The sequence below is a fragment of the Myxine glutinosa genome, chromosome 2, assembly GCF_964187855.1.
Source record: "Myxine glutinosa chromosome 2, kmMyxGlut1.1, whole genome shotgun sequence".
NCBI classification, from domain to species: Eukaryota; Metazoa; Chordata; class Myxini; order Myxiniformes; family Myxinidae; genus Myxine; species Myxine glutinosa.
In genome coordinates this window covers 40,323,195-40,339,997 of record NC_136262.1, presented here as the reverse complement: position 1 = coordinate 40,339,997, position 16,803 = coordinate 40,323,195, and positions in this window count along the sequence as shown.

Genomic DNA, 16,803 nt, shown 5'->3' with positions numbered 1-16,803 from the left:
CACCATCTTTAGCCAAGTCTTTCTCGGTCTTCCCCGTCCTCTACTTCCTTCTACATTCATTTCCATCACTCTTCTCAACCAGTCACTTTCATCCTTCCTCAACACATGACCAAACCATCTCAACCTGTTCCTCTTCACAGAATCAATCACAGGCTCTATTCCCATCATCTTTCGCAATTCATCATTTGTCTTCCTCTCTCTCAACGATACTCCGCACATCCATCGAACCATTCGCATTTCCACCCTTTCCAACCTTCGTTGCTGCTCTACGTTCATTACCCATGTCACGCTCCCATAAATCATAACACTTCTCACACATGCAGCATACACCTTTCCCTTCAGCTTCAACGACACTCCCCTTCTCATCAGCACGCCACTCAGTTCCCGAAACTTCTTCCATGCACATCTCACTCCAGCAACCGTTGCCGAGTCTGATCCACCTTCTCCATTCAGCATGTCTCCGAGGTAGCAAAATGTTTTCACACCTTCCAGCTTCACGCCGTCTCCAAGATCCAACTCAATATTTCCTCCATCTGCAGCTCCCTCTGTGCACACCTTACATTTGAATGTAGCTGCCACACTGGTTAATGACCCTCTCAGACCACTATATTTTTGAAGAACCCACTCAGCGCACATTGTACATTGAATGGAGTTCACTCCAACACCCTTCCTGCACACAGCACAGGGCCACTTCCCAGTTCTTTCCACCTCACCACATGCTTTACCACTTGCCATCACCTCCGTCTTTCCGATATTCACCTTCAGACCTTTTGTCTCCATACATTCCTTCCACATGTTCATCTTTTCCTTCAGTCCATCCATACTTTCCGCAATCAACACCAGATCATCTGCATACCACAACTCCCACGGTAAACCCTCCTTTACGTTCTGAGCCAGCACTTCCATCACCGCTACAAATAGTAGTGGACTTAGTACCGACCCCTGATGCACTCCCACCTTCACCTCAAACTCACCACTGTTCCCGTCCTTCGTCCTTACAACTGTGCGCGCTCTTTTGTACATTGCCATCACTACTCTGATCAACCATTCCTCCACTCCTAACTTCCTCAATGCCCATGTCAATACTTTGCATGGAACCCTATCGAATGCTTTCTCCAGATCAACAAACCCAAGAAACAACTTCTTCCTCTCCTCCATGTACTTCTCCTGCAACTGCCTCACAATAAAAAGCGCGTCTGTCGTTCCTCTTCCTGGCATAAATACAAACTGCATTTCGTCGATCTTCACTTTCTTCCTTATCCTCCTCTCCAACACCCTTTCCAATACCTTCATTCCATGCTCCAATAACTTTATCGCTCGGTACGAGCCACACTCCAGAGGGTCACCTTTCCCCTTGTATAGAGGGACGAGGGTACTCAGTTCCCAAACCACTGGAATGCGGCCTTCTTTCACCACCAGATTACAGATCTCTGTCATTCTCTTCACACCCCAACTTCCTGCTGCCTTCAACATATCTCCCACAACTCCCGTCGGCCCTCCTGCTTTTCTACTCTTCATTGCTTTAATCGCTTCCCTCAACTTCCTTCTCAGTTATCTTCTCTGCCGGTCCTAAAACTGGGTTACTCTATGTTGCCATCCCATTCGTTCTCTGTATTCAACAGCATTTCCATATATCTTTTCCATCTTCCTTTAATTCCATCTGGGTCCACAACGATTTGTCCCACTTCATCCTTCAAGCAACTCACCCCCATCACATCACACCTCTCTTTCGCTATCTGCTTTGCAATCCTGAATCATGCTCTCTGACCCTCTTCCGAATCCAAGCGTTCTCCAAACATTTTCCTAAATGCCTCCTGCGCCTTTGCTACCTCTTTCTTTGCAGCCTTCTTGGCTGCCTTATAACTTTCATGCTCTGCTGTTTCTGCTCCCGTACCCTTCGCCTTCTGCCACTCCTTGAACTTCTTCCTCTTCTCGTCAATCCTCTTTCCAACTTCATCATCCCACCACCATGTTTCCGAGTGCCTCGGTGATCCTTTTGTCCATCCACATACCTCACCAACGGCTCCCAACAGACTAGCTTTCATTGACATCCACCACTTTCAAGCTCAACCACATCGTCCTCTACCCTACTCAGCCTCTCTTTTAATGCCGCCCTTACTGTCACCTCTTTCAACCTCCACACCTTCATTCTCAGTTGGTACTTCACCCGCCGAGCTCTCCTCGCACCTTTTACCCTTATGTCGCAGACAACCACGTGGTGCTGTGAAACAGCCTCCTCCCCCGGGATCACCTTTGTGTCCCGGAGGTGCCCCCTATCTCGCCTACGCACCATCAGGTAGTCAACGGGTGTCGTTGACCCACCTGACGTGTATGTAACAAGCTTATTATCCTCTTTCTGGAACTGAGTATTACAAATCAACAAATCAGCTCCATCAGCAAACTCCAAAATCCTTTCACCTTCTCCATTTCTCACACCATATCCGTAACCCCCATGAACTCCCTCAAAACCATCCATACTCCTTCCCACATGTCCATTTAGTTCTTCTCCTACCACAACAACTTCCTCATCTTTCACGTTTTCCATCAGCTTCTCTATCGCACACCAGAACTTGTCCTTCTCTTCATCGCTCCGACCAACCTGCGGAGCATATCCCGAGATGACGTTCACCAAGAGCTTTCCAATCATCATTTTCACCATCATCAACTTATCACTCACTCTATTCACACTCACCACACTGTCTACAAACTCCTCAGAAAACAGGACACCAACACCATTCACGCCCTCCAGGCACCCTTGCCACACAAACTTGTATTTCTGTCCCTGCCTACCCTTCACCATTCTCACACCACTTCCCTTCCATCTCGTCTCTTGCACACAACATATGTCCACTCTTCTTCTGACCAATACTTCCACCACTTCTCCTGATCTCCCTGTCATTGTCCCTACATTCAATGTCCCAAACCTCAGAAACCGATCTCCACTTCGGGCTGTACCCTGCCCATATGTAGTTGTAATTGTCATGGTTCTCTTTTTGAGGCAATGTTTTTATGGCCGGATGCCCTTCCTGACGCCAACCCACTTAGTCGTCTCTTACGACATGCAGGGATACGGTGTACCTATTCTAATCCAGGGTATACACTGGGAAACGTTTAAAACATGGAAATACTGGGGGGGGGGGGCATCACGGCTGCGGGGCCCCCGTCAGCACCACGCCACGGTGGCCCGGTCAGCACCACACCACGTCGGCCCGGTCAGCACCACAACATGTCGGCCCGGTCAGCACCACACCACGTCAGCCCGGTCAGCACCACACCACGGCGGCCCGGTCAGCACCACACCACGGCGGCCCGGTCAGCACCACACCACGGCGGCCCGGTCAGCACCACACCACGTCGGCCCGGTCAGCACCACACCACGTCGGCCCGGTCAGCACCACACCACGTCGGCCCGGTCAGCACCACACCACGTCAGCCCCGTCAGCAGCACAACATGGTGGCCCGGTCAGCACCACACCACGTCGGCCCGGTCAGCACCACACCACGTTTGCCCAGTCAGCATCACACCACGCCGGCCCGGTCGGCCCAGAGCCTGGCGCGAAGTCCAAGGACATCAGCACGTCATCCGAAAACAGCTCCGGTTGGTGCGAACCACTCGATCAATGGCGCGAACCAGGTCCCGACACGCCCTTGCTTGCTTGGCCCCGATGAAGGCCTCGCTAGGTGTTCTCCAAACAGGGGCAGAATCGCCCAAGCCGCGCTGGATTTTGGCAGCGGAAGCCTTGCTTAATGGACAATGGACAATGTGTTCCAATTCAATCCAATTAATGGACAATGGGATAATAGGAAGATTTATCGATCGGTGAATATTGGAATGTTTGGTCTATTTTAGGAATCGTTTTGTTTTTCAGGAAGCAGTATATATGTGGAATGTAGAATGCAGGGGAAACAGTTTGGTAGGAATTGAAGTTTGAGGAGTGTTGGGGATGGCAGGAGTTTGATTGTTTTTTTCTTCTTCTTCAGATTGTCAGAATCTATACGTGCCACACAAGTTCAAATATTTTTATATATTTAATTACGGGAGGGAGCCATTCGCCCCATCAATGGTTGCCAACTTATGGTTGTTTGTCGCTGCTCTATCCTTTTAAATGCTGAGCATCAATCGAGGAAGCAGTACGTATATTTATTTTAAGTCTTTCGTATGACTTGGCCAGGGTTCTAACCGCCGCCTTTCCAGACTCAAAGCAGATCCTCCATCCATGATGCAAGTCTGGTTTAAAAAAATTGTATCACTAATTTGGAATCTCCTGCGATGAAGCTAACTCTGAAGGCCTTTCACTCACTCACCGCAGGCAGGTAGGTGGTCCTGCTGTCTTCTACCAGCTCTCTCTGTGCTCTGTCCCCCAAATATTCCTGCAGGTCACACAAGATCTGCCAGCAACCCTCTTATGGTTAAACTGCCAAAATCTAGGCTCTCTGTTCACCTTCACTCTTTCATTCCCCTTTTCTCCCACCTCTGGAACAAACTCCCCCACTCCCTTCAATCGCACTCCTCCCTCCAGGTCTTTAAAACAGCTGTTCACCACCATTTCTTATCTTCCCCCATCCAAAACCTTGATCTCTTCTACCCCCTTGATCTCTTTAATTCACCCCAGATTCACTTTTTTTTTTGAAATACCAACTTCTTTACTGGAAGTTCCAGCAGTGTCCATGTGTTTTATACTCCCCCCCCCCCCCCACCCCCTCCCCGCTTTCCCATGCCTCCTCCCCCAAGCCCTCTCCCTCCACACAGATCTCCCGATGTCCCTGTTCTCTGCTGTTTTACTTAGTGTGCTTCCCTCTCTCTTCCCATATTGTCTCCCGCTCCCTTCTTGTGTTTTGTGTGTCAGTTTGTTTTTTGTGATTGATGTTAGCTCTTACACGAGTCTCGATACCTGTATTCAAAAAAAATTAATTTTTGAAAGCAAAATAGTTTGAAGGATGGAGGGATTAAGAGGGTGGTGGGCATGGAGAGTGATTTTTGTCAATTTTTAAATAAATCCATATATTAGTACGATCCAAGGGAGTTTCCAAATGCAGTACTCATCCATGCAGTGCAGATCACAATATAGAATAGTATAATGCACTGTAATTCGTTTTCCATACAAGATTATTCACTCTTTGTTGAAACATTTCAAATTATCAGTCTGTTTTAACAATTTCACACAGTCTTTCCTGCATATTGGATTTGCATTAAAAAAAATTAATGGAAGCAAATTATATTTCATGAATTTCAAAATTTAACCTTTTCTGCTCCAACATTTACAACAGATTTTCTTTTGACCATTAATTTCTTTTTTGCCTTGTTGAATTTTTTTTTTATCTTAAAAAAAAAAAAAGCAACAAACGTTTAAATATTACTGTGGGGCATGCAGTGAAGGTTCTGACATACATGCAGGAAAGATCACGGGGATAAGTGCGGCTATTGGGAATATACCATCGATATGTGCTTCCGACGTAGATCATACTTGTATAAAGGTAGTTTTGACAATCATATCGATAATCGATATTTGAACAATCGCATTTGGTCGACCTGTCACCTGAACATTTCTTGCATTTAGCTGAGGGTGGCAGATTGTAAAGTGCAATCTCATTTGAAGCAGTCGGAGACCAATGGCTTGATAAATCAAGCTAACGAATGACATCCATCCTGAAACCACCCTTTTCTTACAGTACTCCACACGAGACCATAGACCTACCTGTCCGAAGCCATTGTTGTTACTTTAGTAATGAGATTGCTCATGGTCATGGCTTGATGGGCTACCAAGAGATTGACCGTCACCGCTTCCGTGGAATTCCAACAGCAGAGAAGAGCTTGTTGCGGATTTGTAATGAGAGCACATCGTCGGATGGATCACGCACCCGGCAAGCCGACACAAGGAGGGCCTTTTGTTTTAACGCATCTCTCATCGAATGTTCGCTTGCCCTGCAGGCCCCGAAGACCACGTAGCAGCAGCAGGAGCAGCAGCAGCGATGCGGGATTAATGAGAATCCTTCTGAGTCACGCACTAATGGCGTGTACCTGGGGACAGGCCTGGAGGCAACTCTCCGCTCACAGATTCCTGCTGATAGTACCATATGCGGAACTCTGCCAGGATTCTGTCTTTTCACACCGTATCCTCGTTTTCAATCATGTCTATCTGCGTAGGCGCTCTTTTATGATTCGCTTCAGAAGACAGAAATGGGGTTAGGGAGTGAGCTGTTAATAGAGCTGTTAGGGTTAGCCTGATAACTCCAACCTGATAATAACATGGTGGAATTGTTTGAAAGATTATATTGCCTTTTAATTACATACCGTTATCGCAATGGCATTCAGAATTTTACCACTTTTATCAGGAAAGTCAGAGGAATTGAACTAGCGCATTATGCTCTTGCCTTTTTATGGTCTGATACCCCAGATATTAAGACAAGCCAATATAACTTAAGGGGGAAATTTGATGACGTTAAAACATTTTTCTTCAGCTATCTATGTCTCTCGACAATTATTTGTACAAACAGAAGTGCATGTTGACAAGTAACATTGATTTTCCTGAACTTGCACAAACTTTTTCAAACTATTGACTAGTTTGATGCTTAGCAGATTATATTGAGAGCTTTACTTAGTAAAAAAAAAAACAAAAAAAAAAAACACCTTTAGAGGCCATTTTTCCCCGCAAAGCGGGGGTTGGCCTTTTTTGGGAACCGTGGTTGTTGTTGTTTTTCGGTCCCCTTTTTGAAGCAATGTTTTACGGCCGGATGCCCTTCCTGACGCCAGTTCCCTTTTTGCCGCCTTTAACGACAAACAGGGAATTACCAGTGAACTGATACTCAATTAGCCGACCTCGGAAGGATGACAGGCTGAGTCAACCCCCCTGGCGTTAATTCAGCAATCGACCGGGATTCGAACCCAGGATCCTAGGATCCTAAGCCGGCATCCTAGCCGCTAACCCAACACCAGTAAGAAGACTCAATTTCTTTTGAATCTTAATTTTCTTCACTTGGCTGTGCCATAACATCCCAGCATTCTCAGGGTCATGTATAAAAATGCTGTACAGGCCTGGTTGCCTATAATTATAGCTAGCATGGCTGCAATGAGGAGACCTTCGTGGCTTTGAAAGAGAGTGATTGTTGGGGCGTGTTTCGCAGGAGCTTCAGTGACAAAGACTGCTCAAGTTTCTGAAGTTTCATGATCAACGATGTTTAATGGGAAGTCGGCATGGAACTCCGAGGGAAAGACATAATCAGTAAAGGGAAACAGTGGGCGGAAGCGCATACCCCAGGATCGTGATATCCGTGCGTTAAATTGAAATGCACAGCAAAGCAGGTGAGCAACTGCAGATCTATTAACTGTAAATTTCAACCTGGGGCAAGCAGCCAGTTTTATTAAAAACGATCCGCCGGGAACTCCACAGAGTGGGATACCATAGGTTGCAGTGCACAAACCGCTCATCATACCTGGAAATGCACGTTCGCGAATCCAGTGGTGCAAAGAGCACAGGCAATGGATGACCAAGCAGAGGAAAATGTGATACAGTCAGATGAATCATCCTTCACCATGTTCTCGTCAAATGGACAAGTGCCCATGTGGCACCAACCTAAAGAACTCCACAACACTGACTACTTAGTTCCAACAACGCAGGGTTCTGTGGTTCTGTAATGTTGTGGGCCTTAGAAGGCAAGGTCCATGCCAATCACCACTTAATGGTACCGAATGATAATCTTGACCCATGCTGCAACATTTCTTTCCTGCCAGGAGGCGTGTTTTCCAGGATGAAAATGCCCCATCGACATAGCACGTGTGGCCGCCCAATGGTTTGATGAGCATGACACTTATGTTATGTATATATCATGGCCTTTTCAGTCACCAGCTATGAACACAATTGAGCATTTATGAGATATCCTGGAATGATGCCGAAGACAGCGTTTTCCACCTCCATCAACGAGGTGTGAGTTAATTGACTTTGTTGTGGAAGAATGGTGCTGCATCCCTCCTGCAGAATTCCAGATCCTGGTGGATTCTATGCCACGGCACATACAGGCCGTACGCAGTGGCTGAACACACTATTAAGAGACTTTACATTGGTGTTTCCATTTTTTTGTCCACTACATATATATATTATATATATATATATATATATATATACATACTTGGCTAATTTGTACTTTGAGCACTTCTGGACCATATGCAAAAGGGAAAATAATTCCACAATAGTTTCGTGTATCTGTGGTCTGTCACAGTTCTAACTTGAACTTCGTTAAGATGTCAACGTATTACATTTGTTACATGCTTTTCATACAAACCGTGGCAGAGTTAATTACTTCGAGTCATGCAATTGCATGGACTCAACCCAACTAGTTCCACTCGAGGTCGTTTGCAGAGGTATGTCTGACATTGGGTATCAAAAACTGTCACAATTTAAATTCATTTTGCAGGTGCTCTCTCTGAACCCTCACAGGCAGCATAATGAATGCCTTTTAAAGATGTGATGGCTGCCTTTGAGGGAACAGCACAGAGCATCTCTGTGGGAATTAGGTCAGCACTTTACTGTCACCCTGTCACATCCTCTCCTGAGACTCCCATTTACCGTCAACTCCATTTGCCATCACAAAAAGCATGCCTACTCCATGTCACTTTGTGTCACTCTGCCAACATGCTCGTTAAACCTCTTGACCAATGGTCCGTCACTCTCCATACCACACCACTGGAGAGCTTGTGGCTTGTCCATTGATGCACTATAAGATGTTTACTTCTTTTCCCTTCTGCAATATTTACACACATCATCTTGTAACATATACATATATATATTGTTACGGATTCGGCCCTAATTATGGTTGTTATTGTTATTATTGTTGGTTCTCAGTAAGGGTTATTGTGGTTAAAAGGTTTAAAAGCGCTCATGACAAAAATGATGCCGGAAATCGGATAGGGCACCGGAAGAGGTGGAGCAAGGAAGAAGAGGCGTGAGGAGATCGTGAAAAGACGTTTTGGTGGAAGCTCCGGACCGAGCGGTCGAGCGTACAATGTGAGTGAACTTTGCGTCCTTGAAAGGAAGTTCGTGCGATAGGTGATATCGCCGGAGTGGTGTGGAGCCTGGGTAGTCGGGTATCTGCATTGAGGTTCCGGAGTATCCTTGCCTCACAGCCCCGGCTCAAGTGAAAGCCATCCGCCATTTCGCCACGTGCGCTACCTTCAGTGAAAAGGTTTTTGTCGCGTCCGCTGGGCATTATTCCCCGGTGGGTTGCCGGGGACGGCAGTGCAAGAAAGTGGCTTTTGAGGATTATAAGGAGACTCGCTGATTGAACCGCAAACGTGTACGTCGGAGCGCGTCTTTGGGGGGTTTCCCATTCCACCGCTATTGTGCTGGGTGTTGGAGCACGTGACCTATGGGTTGCTTCGATCGACCACGCCTCAATTGATTGTGATCGGACATTGATCCAACGATCGCTGGAGCGAATCGACTTCGCCTTGGAGGGGTAGAGACATTGGGGGAGTGCTGTGAGTTTGGGTTAAAGGACAAGATAAGGTGGTACCATCTTAAAATAGTAATTTTTTTTTTTTTTTTTTTTTTTTTTGCATACAAGATCGAGGCTCGTGAAAGAGCGAACATTAATCACACAGAAAGACAAACAGACACATACAACAAATAACATCGGGAGTGGTAGACAAGATGGGGAGAGAGGGGGAAGGACACAAACAAAACATTTTTAGAGCAGGGACCGAGAGACATGGAGACATCGAGAGATCTGTGGGAGGGAGAGGGCTTTGGGGGGGCGGTGTGAAGGGGGGGGGTGGGAGAGGTATAAACATATGGACATTGCCAGGACTTCCAGGAAGGAAGTTGGAATTTCAAACAAGGTGGATCTGGGGTGAATTAGTGGGGGTAGAAAAGATCAAGGCTTTGGATGGGGGAAGATAAGAGATGGTGGTGAACAGCTGTTTTAAAGACCTGGAGGGAGGAGTGGGATTGAAGGGAGTGTGGGAGTTTGTTCCAGAGGCGGGAGAAAAGAGGAATGAAAGAGTGAAGGTGAGCAGAGAGCCGAGATTTCGGCAGTTTAACCATCAGAGGGTTGCTGGCAGATCTTGTGCGACCTGTAGGAATATTTGGGGGACAGAGCACAGAGAGAGCTGGGGGAGCAAGTCCGGAGAGGAGTCGGTAGAAGACAGAAAGACCACCTACCTGCCTGCGGTGAGTGAGTGAAAGTCCCTCAGAGATAGCTTCATCGCGGGAGATTCCAATGATTTTGAAAGCTTTGGATTCAACAGCGTGAAGCCGAGCAAGGTGTGAGGCAGGAGCAACAGCCCATAGGGGAGAACAGTATTCCATTGAGCTGCGGATGAAAGCCTTGTATGTGGTGAGGAGCTCAGGTGTGCCGAGGAAGGACTTCGCACGACAGAGGATGCCCAGTCGGCGACTGGCTTTGGAGGCCAGCTTGGAAATGTGGTTTTCCCAAGAAAGATCATGGCAGATAGTGAGACCCAAAAGCTTGAGCGACAGAACTTCTTGGAGAGGATTGTTGAGAAAGTAGATGGGAGGGTTGTCCAGTCGATCTTTTCGGAGAGACATAGTAAGAGAGTGAGATTTGTCAGGATTGAAAGACATGTTCCACTTGTTTGACCAGTCTGTGATTTTGTCCAGGTCTTCAGAGAGTGAGGAGGCTGCAGACTGCCGATCTGAGGGAAGAGGAATGGAGCGGCAGAGAGTGGAGTCATCAGCAAAGAGATAGAGAGGATTTTCCAGAGAGTCGGAGAGATCATTGATAAAGACCAGAAAAAGCACAGGGCCCAGAACACTGCCTTGGGGAACTCCAGCCTGAACAGGAAGGGGAGATGAGAGAAATCCATTCAGGGCCACATGTTGACTACGACCAGAGAGGAAGTCCGCAAGCCATGCATGGAGATTTCCATGGATACCATAGGAGGAGAGTTTGGTTAGCAGAGCTGGGTGCCAGACCATATCGAAGGCACGTGATATGTCAAGGGAGACAGCTCTGATTTCCTGTTTGGCATTGAGGACCTCCATCCATTGTTGAGACAGCAGAAGCAGCATGTCCAGAGTAGAGTGACCTGGTCTGAAACCAAATTGATGATCAGAGATCAAGCCATTGGAGAAGAGGAAAGATTTCATATCCGAAGCAATGATGGATTCCATGACTTTGCTGATAATTGGGAGCAGGCTGATTGGTCTGTAGTTGCAAGGATCTGTTTTTGCACCTTTTTTGTGTAAAGCGGTAATGTTAGCTGATTTCCAGGATGCTGGCAGATGACCTTGAGCAAAAGATAGGGTGAAAAGAACAGAGAGAGGATGAGACAGAGCGGCAGAGCAGGATTTTAGGACCCGTGGGCTTATGCCGTCTGGTCCAGTTGCAGAATCAGAGTCGAGGTTTGACAAAAACTCCTCCACCTTGTCAGGAGAGAAGGACACAGAGTCCAGGAGCAGTTGGGTTCGACTGGGAAAGGTGGGAACAGAGAGAGATGGGTTTGGGACTAAGGATTTTGAGGCAAACACAGAGTTGAGGCATTCGGCTTTGAAATTGTAGGGCGAATTGCTATTATTATTTGTGTCGTGATTCCGGTGTGATTTATAATATATTATTGTTTGCTCATAACCCTTGGTGTGGTTTCATTATTGGTTTGATTGATTTCAACCAAGGATAACATATCTTTCTGCCCGGGACCCTCTCGGGGTTCAGAGGTTTAGCGAGACCAGGGGATTGGGGAGGACCCCGTAACAATATACATGTATATATATATATATATATATATATATATATATATATATATATATATATATATTGTTGTGGATATGAGAATGTTTTTTTAATTTTATTGTTGTGGTAAAATGTTGTTGTAAAAGGTTGTTGTAAAATATCACCCCTCCTCCCTCCGTTTGTGGTTGTATAAAGGTCAAAGGCGTTCGCGTAGTTAGTCCATAAAACATACATGCAGGACACGATATATCTTTTTTGACAGTTATATCCTTATTATGTGTATTAGTGTAAGGCTGTGTCTTCCATTAATTGAAATACTCCATTGCACCAGTGAAAGAGAATAGATCCCCTTTCCTTCCCATCCCCAAAACCTCCATTTCCATATTACATCCCCTCTCGTCATTGCTGAGCCCTCGATTCTCAATCACCTCCCCTCCAATAACCGCCATTGACCATGTGCTTGAGTCGGAGAAGAAAGGCGTGTCTCCACCTCGTCATAGCGGGGAGGAGGGGCGTGCCCGCCCGTCGTCATCCAGGGCGGAGCCCGAGGGTCGCGCGACCAACCAGGGCCGAGGTGAGCACCCCGATGGGCGTGTCCAAAACGCCGGCGGCGTAATCGCTGGAGGCGCTATAAAAGGCGCAAAACGGAAGTGAGGAGAGAGTTGGTCTGAGTCGGTTGCCAGAGGAGGGTCAGTGGTTGCGTTGGTTGCGTTGGTTGCGGTGGTAAGAAGTCGGTGGTGAGAAGTGGTGGCGTCGAGGGGTCAGTGGTTGCGTTGGTCGCGTTGAGTTGTCAATGGTGAGGAGACACCAGGGCCAAGAGAGAGAAGGTGCCAAGGGCCATTACCAGCAGTTGCGCCAGAGACGGCAGACGCGCCCTGAGCTGAGCCAGAGAGGCAGCGTTGACTCCACCAGGCAGCTTCAACCCGTTACCCCGCGGGGACCAAATAGCGGTGGCATCGGTGGCCGTCGAGGTCCAGCCGACGTCCCGTGCGGGATCAAGCCCGAACCATCTGCCCCAGCTGAACCTTCCCATTCCTCCTTCCAACATTCATTCCATTCCATCCTTCTTGTATACGTGAGTTTGTTTTGTTTGTTCTGTCCCTGGGTATTTAATTAAGTCTGTAGGTAAGCTAGTATTTTCCCTGTGTCACCTGCGTCTAATGTGTTGTAAATAAAACTTGATTGCTCCTTTTTGCTTGTGTGTGTAAATAATAAACCCCATTACTCGTCTGTACGTCTTCTCGTTTTATTCCTTTTTCCTCTTGCATTGCGTCGTTTTTGTCTTTTCCCTCATTGAGCAGCTGTGGTGCGATACGGCCAAAGTTCTGGGTGAATCGGGTGAGTCAGGGATCCTGTAACGGTCGCGGCAATACCAAACCGCTCGGTAACTAACATCTTAATCCGCGATCAGTAACAATATATATATATAGTGTTGCGGTTTTGAGTTTTGTACAGTCAGTATAATAAAGGTTAAAATTCCCCCTCATAGTTAGTCACACAAGCAACATGTAGCCTCGCGATAGTATAGTTATCTCTTAGTATTTGTGAGCTTAGTCCTTTTGCTATGTTAGTTCTGCATTGAGTAGAGTAAGGAGAATAGGTCCTACTTCTACTGACTATCCCGCCTCCCTAGCCTCATGCCTCTTTGTGCTGACTTTGTTTCATTTTGGGCGAATTAACATGAGGCAGGCCTAGGAGGGTCGGGGTGGGGCCGAATGAGGGCGGCAGAGGAGCTGACGGTAAGCACGAGCTGCCAATCCTGGCTCAGAGGTTGTGGCGGCAGCACTGCATCACAGGGCGTGGTTGGAAGGTTCGAGAAGGTTCGGGGTGTACCAATATAACCCGTCACGCAAAGCCCCCAAGGAGGATTTGCGATTGGAGAGCGTCAAAGGACTGACTGATGAGTAGGACTCGCGCGAGGAGGACCCGAGCATCAAAGGACTCGTTGAGTAAGGACTGAGCACTAGCGGTTGAGAGTTGAGTTCCAGCAGCGTGGTGAGCCGAAGAGAACTTTGAGAGATACGCGAGTGGAGAAAGACACGCATTGAACCAGGATACGAGCTGATATATAAAGCGACGCTCGGTTGAGCTTAAAACTGAGCTGCATACAGTGCATTAAGTTATGCGAGTGATAACGGCTGTGTAACCACCAGCCACGCTGAGAGATGCGTATTTTCCGTTCTACCTCACCGGCTGCCTTTTGTTCGGGAGACGCGCTACGAGGACCCTTCCACCGCCTGCTTGCCATCTTCGCGGGACGTGCTGGGACCGTGGAGGGCCGGATGGGGCCATTCCTGGACGACCAGAGACCACGTCGACGCATTTGGCCTGAACATCAACCTACCTGCAATCCCCTGTGTGAGTGTGACAGGCCCGAGTCTGGGAGTTAAGAATAAGACTGACTAAGTGCTACTCTGTGTCTCTGCGTACTGATCATTGTATATACGTGTGGGAATAATAATTAAACCTGTGTTCTTCCTTTTCCATCCGATCGTTCTCGTGATTTCCTCATTGGCTAAGCGTGGTACGAATAGAACCACTTGAATCGGGTTCCACTGCCTAAAACTGCACGGACCACGTGGTACTCAATCCGCTCGGTGTACCCAGATCACATGTGGCTCGTGCGAAGCTTGCCTCCTCGCTTCCGTGGCGGCGCAGGGATTTAGGTACGAGTGAGACTTGGTCCCAAAACCCTACTTTGCGTTTTGCCCGGAAGAGGCGTTTCAAGTCTCTCGGTTCCGCCAAGCCCAGAACGAACAAGGGGATTAATCCCCCCTTGGTAAGGGTAAGAAGGGCGGCAGAGAACCGTAACAATATATATATATATATATATATATATATATATATATATATACCCTCAAAGTAAAGTTTTCCCAAGTCCTAACCTTTGGATAAGTTAAACTTTGTTTTGAATGTCATCACTTCCTTATCACATACTTCCCTACTTTGCCCACCTTATACAGGGCATCAATTTGGAGACATTTCATCCCTAGGAATTTATAACAATCTATTTCACCAAGAAGTACAAGCCATTGCACGTGCGCAGATGCAGAGTTGCAGCTTCGCACACTTGCATTGCGGTTCACATCTTTGCTAGGTACGAATTGCAGGTAGAAACGTAATGTATCATAGCTCCTTAATCTCCCAGAACACTGGCTCAACTCGAGTTAAATGACAAATGCATGAGATATTAATGATACGGATCATCGGTAAACGTTATCATTATACTGTCCTTTTAAGGGTGTAAATAAATGTAAAATCAAATATATTTTCTTTTGGGAAATGTGCTAAAATTGCTCCATTATACTGAAACTATCATGAGAGTTGAGCATTTCAAATGGTTAACAATTTGCATAGGGACTTTGTGATGGGTAAAAGGGTAATCATTCAAAGATAACAGAGGATGTCACATTGCATCTTTATTCCACATTAATAACTCAATTTTTAAATGGGAGCTTTGAAAAAAAAAAATGTAATAGCTCAAGAGGCTGGTAAAATATCTCAGCATGACCAAGATGAGACAAGTTAGAATTTTAAATGTCGTACACTCGGATTTTCAAAAAATCATTGACCATCTTCAGGTAGCTTCAGTCTGCTGCAGGACAATGTTCCATACACGGGTTGAGTTATAGAAACTCCAAATTGGCATAATTTCCAGGATCATTTGCACCTGAGGTGTTTTTTAAGCATGAAAACCAGGAGAGGCTGAAGGGAAGGGGTGGTGGTGACCGGGGAGTGGGGTGGTGGTGTGCGGGGAGGGGGATGGTGGTGGGCGGGGAGGGGGATGGTGGTGGGCGGGGAGGGGGATGGTGGTGGGCGGGGAGGGGGATGGTGGTGGGCGGGGAGGGGGATGGTGGTGACCGGGGAGAGGGGTGGCGTTATGTGGGGAGGGGGATGGTGGTGGGCGGGACGGAGGATGGTGGTGCGTTGGGAGGGGGATAGTGGTGCATTGGGAGGGGGATAGTGGTGCGTGGGGAGGGGATGGTGGTGCATGGGGAGGGGGATGGTGGTGCACGGGGAGGGGGATGGTGGTGCACGGGGAGGGGGATGGTGGTGCACGGGGAGGGAGATGGTGGTGGGTGGGGTGGGGGATGGTGGTGGCTGGGGAGTGGGGTGGTGGTGCACGGGGAGGGTGGTGGTGTTGCTGGTGGGTGAGGAGGGGATGACGGTGGTCAAGGATGGGGGTGGTAAGGGGGATGGTAATGACTGGGGAGTGCGGTGATGCGTGGGGAGGGGGATGGTGGTGGGCGGGGAGGGGGATGGTTGTGCGCGGGGAGGGGGATGGTTGTGCGCGTGGAGGGGGCTGGTGGTGAGTGGGGAGGGGCTTGGTGGTGGCCAAGGAGGGGGGTAGTGGTGGGTTGGGAGAGGGATGGTGGTGACCAGGGAGTGGGGTGAAACGAAGTCATTTACAAGAGTAAGGTGTTTGAGTTACCAGTTCAAAATCCACCATTCTTTCCCTTTTGTGGAGGTAAACACAGGTGCATTGTCCTGAAGGGAAATAACTCGTCCATGAGCAATTTGAGCATAGATTTTGTAAAAAGAGAAAATAATCATTTTTGAGGTTTATCACTCCATTTTTATTTGCTAATTTACATCGCCTTGTGTAGGAGTCATGAAAAGTATGTATCAGCCAATGTTTTGATGATGCTTCATAAAGCCAACCAACAACAGGCCTTCAAAATCCTGGAGAATGTTGATCATGCATGACCTTCCTAATTGATGCCCACATCTTGAACTTCTTAGGAGGACGAGAATCTAACATTATTATTTGGAGGTGAACAGGTGGAGAATTGAACTTATTTGGTGGTGGGGAACCGAAAATTCTTGTTTGGAAGTGGATTTTGCAGTGCTAGGCCAAACTGGGGTACCCGTGTTTGGTCATGTCTGACCAAACGTGCGAATAAACTTTCAGGATCATCGACGAACAACTCCAAAATGGATTGAGAAGTTTCCATTCCGGCAGTTTATTGGCTCAAGACTGAACTTTCTGGGCAGATATGTGGCAGAAGTTGTTGAGGTGAAGGTGTGAAAAGAAAATGGTTTCAATTGAATTGGTACTTATTCAGGCTTTTGCACCAAGGTAACTGACTGACTTGACTGAGCAATCCGTCAACACAA